The sequence below is a fragment of the Halichoerus grypus genome, chromosome 1 (genome assembly GCF_964656455.1).
Source record: "Halichoerus grypus chromosome 1, mHalGry1.hap1.1, whole genome shotgun sequence".
Taxonomy (NCBI): Eukaryota; Metazoa; Chordata; class Mammalia; order Carnivora; family Phocidae; genus Halichoerus; species Halichoerus grypus.
In genome coordinates, this window is record NC_135712.1 from 62,270,489 (window position 1) to 62,284,854 (window position 14,366).

Sequence of the window (14,366 nt, forward strand, 5' to 3'; positions counted from 1 at the left end):
TTAAAAATGAGATGGTGCATGTGTAGAATCATACATAAATGCAACACAAGTTACTTTATATAAATAGAAATAAATAATTTTTTAATTTAAAAGTCTGCCTTACATTTAATCTTGATTTTTGTGGTCAAGTTTGTATGTTTATCCCTATATTATCTCAGCTACTCCTGCATCCTCCATTTTTTGCTTCATATCTGTTTTTAGGTTTGGGGACTAGCATGAGTAATCAGATCTCCTAATCCCTAGCTGAGGGCTCTCTGCAAGGGCTCAGTCCTACTCAGTTTCACTGTCATCCTGGATATGATCAATTGTATCACAGTAATTTTTACCAGATCCTGGTCAGAGGGAGAGAAGAACAAAGCGTTCCGTTTCAACGTCATGGACAGAGAATGCAGAAAATCCAGAACTGAACTCATACCTCTGGGTGCCCCATTTAGTGCTTTCACTTACATTTTGAACAATGAAATAAGGATTATAAAGACATATGGCAGGGCCAATGGGATGAAACTTCAAAGGGGGTGTGTGTGAAGGGAAGGGGATGAGGCTGAAAATAGACTTGATGAGGAAAGCAATAAAAGCAAGCCGCTCTCAGGTGGCATTAGCCATAAAGAGCAATCTTGCTGGTCAGTCCACCAGTGGTACTTGAATGCTGGTAGAAGATGATTAAAGGGAGTTTCAGGTGTGCAAAGAACTCAAGTGGAGGACATAATAGGTTTTAAATCAAAAAGTGAATTTGAAATCAGCTATTTTTTTTTTTTTTAAGCACAGAGGGAATCTGATTGAACGGCCATCTCAGCTTGTAGCTCAGCCAGGAGTTCACAGGGCCCTGAGAAAACCATCTGCCTATCTCTCCCCGGGCCTCTGACGGTCCCACAGGCTCTGCAGCTGACAGAGGAGGCTGTTGGAATATGAAGAGTCCTGTGGAGGCTGTCAGCACTGGCCTGGTTAGGGAGGCTCGGGTTCATTCACTGTCTCCGCTTAAAGGGCCTTTGTGGGGAGTGGCAATTCACAGGGTGAATTTCAATAGGATCTTTAAATCTCTTGGAGATTTTTCTCTTTTCCATGGAAATTTCCCACTGCCAAACACTTGTAGACTGACAGCCCCGTGGGTCTCTCTCTAATACAGCAGGTCCTTTCTTACTCCTTACTGTACCTAGGGCCTAGTTTCCTAAAGGTTTAGATATACATATGTATTTTAAATTTTATTTTGATGGATCTTTCTTTTCTAACTGGCATCAGTCTTAAATTAAAATGAATTGGACCCTGGCACCATACAGAAATGTTTTTATAGGTTTCTCAAAGTAGGATGTATTAAAGAAGACATATCAAGTTTCTAGGGCTTGCGTTGCCATAGTTACCAGTTCAGACCCAATTTAGAGAATGGGGATGAGGGGTGAATAAGAGACCACCGAGACATGCTTTCTTTAACCATAAAACCTCTGAGCGAATTAGGTGCCCACTGTTTTTGTGGTTTTAAGATGTACAACAAACAGAAGATAGGTGGGTGAGCAGATTTGCATGTACTTTTTTTTTTTACTGAAGGAGGCAGAGGTGAATTACAAATGGAAACAAAAGTGTTCCAGCGTGTGGCAGGGTTCTCAAATATTAGAGTTTGGAACACATGAGGAAACAAGGCTGAGAGAAGTGAAGTAACTAAGCCATCAAGAGAGGGCACATCTGGGACAGAAGATAAATGACCTCGGCTTCTCCACCAAATCAAACAGTTGTGTTCCAAACGCAAAAGGAGTACTATTTCTTTGCAGCAGCTACAACTTCTTTGAGGAATACTGACCCAATGGAATGGCCACCCCTGTCTAGAATGGAAAAGTCAACGATAACAAATATAGTAATACTTAGTCACAATGAATTCTCTCTGAAGAAAGAAATAGAAATTCTGTAGGTGAAATCATTTGCTTAATTTTTCTTTCACCTTATGGATATGCCCTGTGCAATGGAAAATGTACGAAGTTCCACATTATCCATTTCCCTTCTCCTCGATGTAGCTAACCATGGGCTCTGAAGCTGGCGAAAGTATATCTCAGCTAATTAGATCTGTATGATAATGGTGAAGAAATCCCTTTACCCTTTCCCACCAAGTTGGAAGCCTGACCCCCACCAAATCCACAACAGAAATGTTCTCTTTAACACCTTTACTTACTTACAACCTTCCATGGGGTTCTATGCTTGAACTTCATGTCTAATCCAGTACTCTCAAACAGAAATATGTACCTAGTAACCAATGAGAGGCAGGTATATAATTTTAAATTTCCTAATGACAACGCTAAAAGTAAAAATATGCAAGTAAATTAATTTTCATGAGCCTATTTTATTTAACCTAATACATATCAAGTATTATTTTAATATATAATCAACACACAAATATCAATGAGCTAGTGTAAATTTTCATAGGAAATTTGAGAAATCTGGCGGCATTTTGTAGTTACAACAAATCTTCGACTAGCCATGTTTAAGTACTTAGTAGCCACATGTGGCAAATGGCTCCTGGATTGGGCAGCACAGATGGAGTATGTGAGGACAGATGGTCTATGGATCCCCAGAGGATGAAGAAAAAGGAAGGAACTTTTCTCCCTCCCTAGAAGTTCCTCCCCCTAACATAACCTTGTCTTCTCTCAACTTTACTCTAGATGACCTACTTCAAATCACAGCAGAAGATGGTTTACCATGTCTTTCATAATTCCTATTCATCCAATTTTGTTTCTCTATAATTAAGTATATGCAATACAAAGCTAAAATTTAAATCTATAATATAATATACACGTACAAACACACACATTATATATATACACATAGGTCTTCTTTTCTTATAAAACCTGGATTGTTTATTTTTCTGCTGTTTTTCTTGCATAATCAGATAATTACCTTAGTTTCCACTCTAAATCTTCCCTGAAACAAGATGGAGTATAAATAAATAATAACTTTATTTTTGTATCTCATTTTCCCCCTATAGTCACAGCATTAATGTAAAAACCATCTACCCAGTGAAATATTTCATCAGAATGTGGACATCCTGTTTTATCCGAGGGATTTTTTTTTTCAGCTAAAACACCTTATGACCTTTTGTTACTGAGTCATATATTAATAATATGAAATGTTATAAGCAGAAAATTTGAATCCGTGGATAACGAATGGCTAAAGCATCAGATTCAGGCTCACAGTCTCAGCACCCCAGGCGTAAGTTTGAGAGAGGGAGTTTGTCTTCTGCGTGAACTCTGTTTTTCCCAATGCCCAATTCCCATTTTTTCTTCTGCTTCACATTTCAACACCTCCATATAACTGGATAATCTGATAAATCCACACCTGTTTATGTGTTAATGGAAAAAGTCTAGAAAAACCCATTTCTGGGCTCTCTCTGTCTTTCTAGGTCCTAGGTGCCAAAGGATATTTCAGCAGTGTTTGTTTGTTGTGGAGCCATTTTCTTCACTAACAGAGAAGAGGTGCCAAATGAGAACAGCAGCTCAAAGAGAGAGAAAGGTTGCACTAAGATGGGTCAGAAATGGGAGCATCTGGGAGTCTTGTGTGAGCAGTGTGTGTGTGTGTGTGTGTGTGTGTGTGTGTGTGTACGTGTGCATGTGGTCTCTTCACCAGACCTCCACCTCAATATCAAATGTGAGTAACTTCATGTAGGATGTACACAAACTCTGAATCATGACATGTAACTCAGTGGCTTGGACCAGAGTCATTTATTTGCTTCATCTATCCTTTTTTAAAGATTTTATTTATTTATTTGACAGACAGAGAAAGAGAGAGCACAAGTGGGGGGAGGGGCAGAGGAAGAGGGAGAAGCAGGCTCCCTGCTGAGCAAGGAGCCCAAATCAGGGCTCGATCCCAGGACCCTGGGATCACGACCTGAGCTGAAGGCAGACGCTTAGCTGACTGAGCCACCCAGGCGCTCTGCTTCATCTGTCTTTCACACACACACACGCGCATGCACACACACAGAAACTAAATAAAGGAATATTTTGTAACAACACATGAATAATCCCCAGTTTGTAAAATAATTCTTATAAATACCATGACGGAAGTTGTTTGTTTGGAAAGTGGCTCTATCCTTTCCCATAGAAGTAGTCTTAAAAAAGCATGATTGATAATAATGGTTAATCTCCACTGAGTTCCAACATACACAAGGCGTATTACCTCTTTTTGTCCTAACAATACTGCACGGAAATTATCTCCATGTGAACAGATGAGAAAAGGTAATGTTAAATGACTTATTCAAGGTTGTAAGACCAGAAATTGGCAGGATCAGAATCTGAGAGGAAGTCCCCATGTTTATATTTTGTCTGTCGAACCAGAGGCTTTCTTGGGGTTGCATTTCTCCCCATAGCATCGGATTTAGCCCCCTCCTGTCATATCACTGAGTTACAATGTTCATGGAAGCAGAAAGTCTAAAGCCAGTTGTATCATACTGATTCCATATTAAACTCATTCTCTCTTCTAGGTGAAGCACAGAAGCACATCTACCTTTGGTGCCATCCTGGCTGTACTTGCGTCACAGAGAAGGAAGGGGAAGAGGAAGGGAAGTGGTGGGGAAGAAAGCCAATGTGGAATTCCAGTAGAATCAAAAATGAGAACATCTTTAGCTGTGATAGGAGGCAACCAGTCTACTGGGACGTAGGAACTAAGGAACTGTTCCTATTAAAGAGATCTTTGTAGGTAAACTGGCAGTTCATGAATTGGCAACTGCTTCTATTTCCTACTGTAAGAAGGAACCAAATGATTTGCCATAGGCTTGAACTCACCAAACTTGTTCATTCTGATCACTTCTGACTCAATAAAAATTGTAATGCAAATCTACAAAGTGTCAGCTATTCAGCCCAATTTGCTGCCACCATAGAATCCTTTCCCTTGGGCCTGGGAAGGACTAGGAACTCTAGTTATCCCCTGGCAGGAGTAAGCTTTTCAAATTATACAGCCCTCCCTTCTGGCCATACTGCATTCTGGGAAGAATTATCACAACCTTGATCACAGAGGTAGAGAGTGGGGAAAAACAGGGGGCTATGTAATTTGAAAGGCTTCTGAATAATTAGTACACAAGCTCCCTGAAGCCACCCCCACTACTGCCTCTGCACTTGCTGAAAACACTGAGATCATCCATCATTCCCTGCAGTAGCTAGGAGTCCATGTCTAGAATCATATTGCCTAAGTTCAAACCCAGTTAACGCAAACAATGAATCATGGAACGCTACATCAAAAACTAATGAAGTACTGTATGGTGACTAACATAACATAATAAAAAAATAATAAAATAAGCAAGTAATGAAACCTCTATTTGTCTCCATTTCCTCTTTTTTAGAATATGTATAATACAATATATCCATAAGGTGATTAAGAGGTTAAGTAATTAACATAAATAAAGTACTTGGAATAGTGCCTAACACAAAGTTTGCTATTATTATCGTTATTACTTACACTGGAAAAATGAGGACTGCATAGACCAAAGGGCTTACCTTTCTTAACTAAGAGTCCAGAACGGAATGCAGATTACCTTACTTGAAATTTAGTGTTCTTTTCATGACACCAGTTGACCCCCAAACTGAAGCTAGTCAATGTTGTTTATTTTCTTAGTCTGTTTCTTATTCAATCTTTTTTTTTCCTTTTTAAAAAGTTTTTATTTAAATTCCAGTTAGTTAACATGCAGTGTAATACTAGTTTCAGGTGAACAATATAGTGATTCAACACTTCCATACATCACCCGGTGCTCATCAGGACAAGTGCCCTCCTTCATCCCCATCACCTGTTTCACCCATCCCTCTGGTAACCATCAGTTTGTTCTCTGTAGTTAAGAGTCTTTTTCTTGGTTTGCCTCTTTTTTTCCCCCTTTGCTCATTTGTTTTGTTTCTTAAATTCTACATATGAGTGAAATCATATGGTATTTGTCTTTCTCTGATTGACTTATTTCACTTAGTTTCTTATTCAATCTTATGCACTTAACAGAATCTTTAAACCAACATTGCTGGGAGGCAGATTACTGCACTAATTTAAGAGATTTAAACAAACACACTTTCTATTTCATAATATTTTAGGGGTATTATTTTTTACTTTTTTTAAAAATTTTATTATGTTATGTTAGTCACCATACAATACATCATTAGTTTTTGATGTGATCCATGATCCATTGTTTTCGTATAACACCCAGTGCTCCATGCAGTACGTGCCCTCCTTAATACCCATCACAGGGCTAACCAATCCCCCCTCCCCCCTCCCCTTTAAAACCTGTTTGTGTTTTAGGGTTTTTTTCATCCAGCAGCACGATCAAGAACATCAAATGAGAGAGAGACCTGCGTCGCTCAGCAGATACTATCATCCAGGACAGGAACCAGTACTTTCTGCCTTTCAACCCACCTGCTTCTTCAAGCTATAAAAGCTGCCAATGGGGGAGCCAGTCCCCTGAACTCGTATAAGCAATCATTTATTTATCCACAAACAGCAGAATATGGCAGGGGGAATTTGGGAGGAGTGAAATGAGGATTGTCAGACTAACAGTGACAAATGGGATGCAACTATTCTCCACCAGGTTGGAGGCAAGGGGTCTTCCCTTTTCCCCTCCCCTTCATCCCCACCGCTCCCACTCAGCCTGTGCACAGAGAAGGTGGTTAACAGAGGAAAGCCCTGTGAATAAGCCATGACAGCCGTACATTCAGAAACTGATGTCATTTCCCTAAAAGCTGTTTGTAGAATGGTAATTATCTGCCAATATATGACAGCTGGCTCTTCGCAAAGAGACGCAGAGAAACGGAAAAAGAAAGGAGAATAAAGGGTCCCTGTGCATTTACCAAAGGGCTGAAAGAGAGAAGGAAACATAATCAGAAAAATAAAATGATTACCAGTGTGTGATGGGGTGAAAATTGCTTTGGGCATTTTTTCTTCAGAGAACACAAGATTGAATTAGAAGAATGAAGCTAGAGCTTCATGATACACACTGGAAGAGAGGAGGTGGTTGTGAGGCTGTGTTAGAAAAGAAAAATACACCAAGTCCTGGACTGTGACAGAAGAGCGCACAAACCTTGTGTACACCCCGCCTCCCAAACAGGGACTAGTCAGTCCACCATTATTGGATACTTTGTCCAAGATTATTGCCCACAGTTCATTTGGGTCTGAGGAATAATGTAATTGCTTCTTGCCTCCCTCCCTGTTATGTGCTGGGATGGACACTTTGTGTGTCAACTTGGCTACGCTATCATACTCAATTATTTAATCAAACAGTATACCAGGTGTTGATGTGTGGGTATTTTGTGGCTGTGATCAATATCTACAAACAGTGGGCTGTAAACATAGGAGATTATCTTGGATAATCCAGGTGGGCTTGATTCATTCAGTTGAAGGCCTTAAGAGCACAATTGAGGTTTTCCTGGGGAAGAAACTCCCTGTAGACTATAGCATCGGCTCATGACCTAGAGTTTCCAAACTGCCCCCCGATGGGCTGCCCTATGGATTTCAGACTTGCAGACAGTTCTTATAACTGTATTACCAATTAATCAGTCAATCTTTCCCCTCCCCTTTAATCTCTGTGTATGTCTATGTATACACACACACACAGCCTACTGGTTCTTGTTTCTCTAGTGTAACCCGGACAGACTTATCAAGTACATGTACAATGATTTGCTTAGCAAAGTGGGCATATAACAGGCTGAATTCGGGTTGAATTATAAACCCCCCCAAATTCATATATTGACCTCCTAATTCCCAGTAACTCAGAGTGTGATCTCATTTGGAAATAGGGTCATTACAAATATAATTTTTGTTAAGATGAAGCCCATTACGGTGAGCCCTTATACCATATGAACGGTGTCTTTTTTTATTTTTTAAGATTTTTTATTTATTTATTTGACAGAGAGAGACACGGGGAGAGAGGGAACACAAGGAGGGGGAGTGGGAGAGGGAGAAGCAGGCTTCCCACTGATCAGGGAGCCCCATGCAGGGCTCAATCCCAGGACCCTGGGATCATGACCTGAGCCGAAGGCAGAGGCTTAACGACTGACCCACCCAGGTGCCCCACGAATGGTGTCCTTTTAAAGATGGGAAGTTTGGACACAGACATGCACACAAAGAGAATGCCATGTGAAGATAAAGGCAGAATTAAGAGTGATGTTTTCACAAGCCAAGGAATGCCAAAGATGGCCAGCAAACCACAAGAAGGTTGGTGAGAGGCATGGAACAGATTCTCTTTCATAGCTCCCAGAAGGAAGCAACGCTGCCCACACCTTGATCTTATACTTCTAGCCTCCAGGACTGTGAGACAATAACATCCTCTTGTTTAAGCCACTTGGTTTGGGGTTCTTTCTTACAGCAGCCCTAGAAAACTAATACAGAGCATTACCAGGAAAATTAAGGGAACTCGATTGGGGAAAGTTAAGGAAAGGACAAAGTTAATTCTGAGACATACAGAAAGCTCCATTTCCTTAATGTCTTTGAAATACAAATTAATTCCTTTTAATACTTAACTATTTTACTGCCAACATCCACTCAGGATGAGACCCAGGTAAGGAAACTGACAGTTACAGAGATACACAAATGTTCCAGCATTTTATGAATACAGTCCTTCTGTTCATTCCTGCATTGTGGTCTCCTTTTGGAGACTGGATGTTATGGAACCACCCATAACCATTCATCGTTCTATGCGTGACCTTGTGGAAGGTAGCTCTGCAATCCTTCTCTTACAGGAAAAGCTACCTATCACCACTTGGTGCCCTTTCCTCTCTTCCAGCAAGTGAAGTTAATAGAGATCTTGTAAAAGGGAAAGCAATAATTGTTTCCAAAGTTTCCACAGATAGTTTACACTATGGCATAACTGGAACCCAGGTCTTTTGATGTCTCAACCAGTGATCTTTCCAAGGCATTGTTTCTATTCAGTTATTGAATTAGCAGTTCAGGTAACTCCTCTCAAATTAATCATAACATATCTGATTTCAGAATAAGCATTCCTTCCCTAAATACATGTGTCTTCTCCAATACTCAGGAATGTGGCTTTGGATGAATCATGCATCTTTTCTAGATAGGAGCTTCCTCATTTATAAAATAAAGGGAAAACTCACTGGATAATCTATTTTTGACATTCTGCAGAAACAGAATTAACATCACTGTAGTGGAAAGACCTAGATTCAAGTATAGCTACTGTCAGTTTCTACAGAATAGTGGTCAAGTTACTTAGCTTTAGTGGACTTTTTTTCCTCATTTGTAAAAATGAAAATGGGGGTGATATCTCTTTCACTGGGCCATTACAAGGATGAAATGAATAACATACATGGGAACACGTTATACACTCTAAAGTGTATTAAAGAAGCTAAAAGTAAAGTAGCAAGGTAACATTCTATAGTATTACAACCTCCTTTTCCATCCCACGTGGTAGAGGATAAATGTTGCAGAGTTTCCTATCAGGTTTCAACAGACATGTTCAGAAAGTTCTATTTCGCCTGGGTGTATCAGTTCATTATATTTTTTACAAACTTCAGAGTCAGACCTAGCATAAACATTAAGTACATCAAAAGTATTTCAGGACCTTGTAATTCATGGATAAATGTGGGTATCCCCATCACGCGCTCCTAAGCACTTACTTTGCAATTTTATCACTTGTTTATCTGATTCCTTCACCCCACAGTAAGCACTTATGACAATAAGGACTATATTTGGATCACCCTATATTTTAGCATCTGTCTGTCCTTTGAATGCATTAATATTTAAATAAAGACTGTAGTCTTGCTCAATTCCACCTTGGCCATAATAATTTGTAATGAAAAGTTTAAGGCCAAAAAAAAAAAAAAAAAAAGGTTGACTTAAGGTATCATTTAAATATAATAAATACAATATATATTTAAAACAGGTCCATTTCTAAAAACAGTTGACTATCACAAACAAAAATACGTTAAGCCCTTTGAGTTTATTTACTATTAGCCTATTAATTTACACAATTTTCTCATGTCTAGCAGAGTCCATTGATTATAAAGTAATTTACAGACATCAACTTTCGAGGCTGTAAAGGCTTTTGAAATTATCAGGAAGAGACAGTTTGTGCCGGAACTGTGTGGTGTAAAGCCGTCACAGTTTGAAATACAGTTATAGATTTCGGAATGTAAATGGTTGTCATCAGAATAAGATTACAAATTTCATGAGCTCCAAGAAACTTCGCTTATTTAACACTGACTCAATGATTTCACAGCCAAAGTGAGTTAAAACACTTCAGATTTTGAAAGAATATCCTCGTTAAATTTATCGAGCAGGATTTCAAAATGTCCAACATGTCTGCCAAGGAGTAACACAACGGGCTATATTGAGAACATGTAGAGTAGCCCAGTTTTTTCTCAAAGTTCGTCCTATTTTCCACAATTCTTCCAACATTTGCATACCATCTGCACGATTTAATATTTTCTTTTAAATACACATATTTTTACTTAACTATATTTATTTTAATTGGAAAATATTATAATCATTATTATGCATGGAAGATAAGTATCACTTGTTATACATGAAACATGAAAATACTCTAAAACCAAAATAATGGGATTATCATCAGCTTAGGTTCTGTTGAAAACTCTGAGCTTAAGGCCTATGCTGCATTTGTTGTTTTCCTTTTTTTAAGGGGAAACCACCTAAGTGTTTATAAAGGTGTTAAAGACTTATTAGCACCAAACCAAGATTCTGCTTGGTATAATCAAATAGTTGAAACAGTATGAAAAGAGAATGACTCTTTCACCATGTGGTTCAGGGCTATTGTCATAGCATGGTCACGTGCCACATGGGGAAAAGGTGGAGTTGTCCACTGCAACAGACTGAATGTTTGGGCCCCCTAGGTGACCAGGTCATGAAGGTGGAGACCACATGAATGAGATTAATGTCCTTATGACAAAGATCCCAAGAGAGGTCCCTCATCCCTTCCACCATGTAAGGACACTACAAGAAGGGGCGCCTGGGTGGCTCAGTCGGTTAAGCGCCTGCCTTCAGCTCGGGTCATGATCTCGGGGTCCTGGGATCGAGTCCCACATCGGGCTCCCTGCTCAGTGGGGAGTCTGTCCACCCCCCATTGTGCTCTTTTCTCTCTCTCTCTCATAAATAAAATCTTAAAAAAAAAAAAAAAAAAAAAAGGACACTACACTGACCACCTCTGAGTCAGGAAGCAGGCCCTCAGCAGACATTAAATCTGCCACTGCTTTGATCTTGGAGTGCTTCCAGAACTGTGAAAAATGTTTGTTGTTTAAGCCACCCAGTCTATGGTATTTGTGTTACAGCAGCCCAAATGGACTAAGACGCATACTAAGTATTCGAACTTTCACATGTTCAAGTATACATGTACTTAAAACATTTACACATTGTGTTGAACATCCAGGAAGTAAACTGGAGAGACAGACAAGCAGATTATTGATACCTAAACATGAGAGTGGGATCATGATGGTATGTATACTATAGTTTAGAAGAAGAAAGTCTTATCAGAGGAAAAAAAAAAAACTCTTAGAGGCCACCTGTTTCAAAGATGGGCAAACTGAGACCCAGAAGTGTTAGGTCTGTTGTTAGTCTTATTGGCGGTCATAGAGCTAAGAAGTGACTCAGGCAAAACTGAAACCCAACTGTTCTCAATGCTAGGGTTGTTCTCTTCACCCAGACGATCCCATTTTATTCACTTATGATGGAAGCAGTTAATTTCATATGATTTTATACCTTTATTATCTACCTGAGAATAGGAAAAGTCTTAAAACAGAGGCCCTATGAAGAAAACAAAAAGTCAAACATAACTATAAAATTTTTAAACATTGTATTGGAATAAGGGACTTAGTAATGGCTTAACAAGACAATGCTAGCTGATGACCTTTTTTTTTTTTTTTTTTTTTTTTTTTTAAAGATTTTTTCTTTATTTATTCATGAGAGACAGAGAGAGAGAGAGAGGCAGAGGGAGAAGCAGGCTCCCAAGGAGCAGGGAGCCCGATGCGGGACTCGATCCCAGGACCCTGGGATCATGACCTGAGCCGAAGGCAGACGCTTAACCATCTGAGCCACCCAGGCGCCCGCTAGCTGATGACCTTTGATAAGAGAAAGATATAGGTCCCAAATTATTTTTTAAAGATTCTCCTGATCCTTCTAATGAATGGTTGATAATTTAAACTCAAGTAAGTAATAACTTTTTAGCAACTTTATCCTTTTTGGAAGGATATCTACTTTAAAATATTACATTGGGCGCCTGGGTGACTCAGTTGGTTAAGCCTCTGACTCTTGGTTTTGGCCTGGCTCAGATCACAGTCTCATGAGTCCTGAGATCAGCTAGACTAGTGTGGGCTCCATGCCCAAAGGGGAGTCAGCTTGAAGATTCTCTCCCTCTGCCCCTTCCCCAATTCCTGCACGTACTCTCTCTCTAAAATAAATAATCTTTAAAAAAAATACTATGTGTCATCTGACTTACTGTACAAATATATTTCACAGGTTTTTTTTTTTTTGTATGTCAACAGTTTATTAGATTTCTTCACCAGATATATATCTTTGATCGGATTTTGTTCTCATTTGATTTGCTTATTCTGCAACTGTTCTGCTTCCATTTTTTAAAAAAGTCTTATTTTTGTTTTTCCAGGTCATCCTCTGCTTCTTCTTCATCTTCTTCCTTAACCAGTGACCTATCAAATGGACACCGGCCAGAGCCATGACTACCACTGTCTACCTCATGGACTGTGGCTGGCACTGCAAAATTTATGATCTCTTATAGCAAAAAAGAGTTGTAACTGTAAAGCATTTTGCTAATACAGAGTGCTGCAGAAATGGTAACTTAGAGTAATGCTAGTGACAGTGGTCACTGGCCAGGATTATCGCTTCATTTCTGTTTTTTTCTCACACAAATGCTAGTTGTACTGACAACTTCTCCCCCCTGCCCCTGAATCCAATGAATCTAAAACAGAATAGAAAGTAAGCCTATTTCTAGCAGTTCTAAACAAATAACTTTCCATGTCCAATTAGTTGGTTTATAGAGCATCATCCCTTTTTAATAAATTAGCTCTGTTTTTCTATTTTATTTTATTTTACATTTGAATAAGATAGGCTTACTGTATGACTACAAATGCATTCATGTTCTCTTCTGTGAGAGCACAATCTACACAATTTAGCCTATTATCCTAAAAAGCACAGTCCTAGTACAGCTGTAAACTATGATGTATGAAGAGTATGTATCAAATATTATGTCCTATAGCCAAGGTACCAATCAAATTTTTGTAACAGCAGAGTTTGTATCAATGAAGGCTTCTTAAATATTAGGCGCTGAATTGTCTTCATGCCAGAGAGAAGACCATAGTCTACAGAAAAAAAAAAAAAACATTCTAATTTAACCTCTTTTACTATGTTGCTGTGTGAATTGAGAGAATTACTCAGGAACTCTGTTCCTCTATATCTTTATCCCCCAACCTCAGAGAATACTTAACTAAGCTCAAGGCATTTGTGTGTGTATGTCTGTGTGCAATTAATATGTAAAAAATATATATAGTATATACAGATACAAGTTAATATTCCTATCACTGTTGTTTGGGGTGAAAATCACTATACAATGTTTTGATGAATTACAAGCTATATTTTTCATCAAAAGCTTACTAAACTCTAGGGCTAAAAAAAATGCACAATTATCTACACAGACACTAGAGTTTAGGATTCCAATAAGCTCTTATCATGTTTAAACAAAAGCACTGATTTAATATTTCAGGTTTTGATGTCAGAAGTGAATTACAGAATGGAATCATGGTTTTCTAAAAGTAATGGAATACTTTGATCACAAAAATAATATTTATTCTTTCATACTGAATATGGAATAGGACATCATAGGGGATCAATAAAATAATTATCCTTCATAAGAAGACAAAAACCATAATTTAAATGGACACACTCCTCCAGGCTAGGGGAATTTAGCTGGATCTAAAACCACATTAAAATCTTAGCATATAAAAATTCCACTAAAATGCACAATTACATTCTACAGAACAAATATTATTCAGATATTTACTAAAGTACAAGTTAAATTTCTGCTACCTGCATAAATTTGACCTTCATAAATCACATATGTCATTTTATTTAACAAATAGTTTCATTATCTGCATTTTAGTTCTCAGCTGCTGTGTTAGAGAGTAAAATATGCCTATATTCACTACCGCCTGTACCACAGCACCTTTTTTTTTTTGCCCATTTTTTTATTATTATGTTATGTTAATCACCATACATTACATCATTAGTTTTTGATGTAGTGTTCCATGATTCATTGTTTGTGCATAACACCCAGTGCTCCATGCAGAACGTGCCCTCTTTAATACCCATCACCAGGCTAACCCATCCCCCCACCCCCCTTCCCCTCTAGAACCCTCAGTTTGTTTTTCAGAGTCCATCGTCTCTCATGGTTC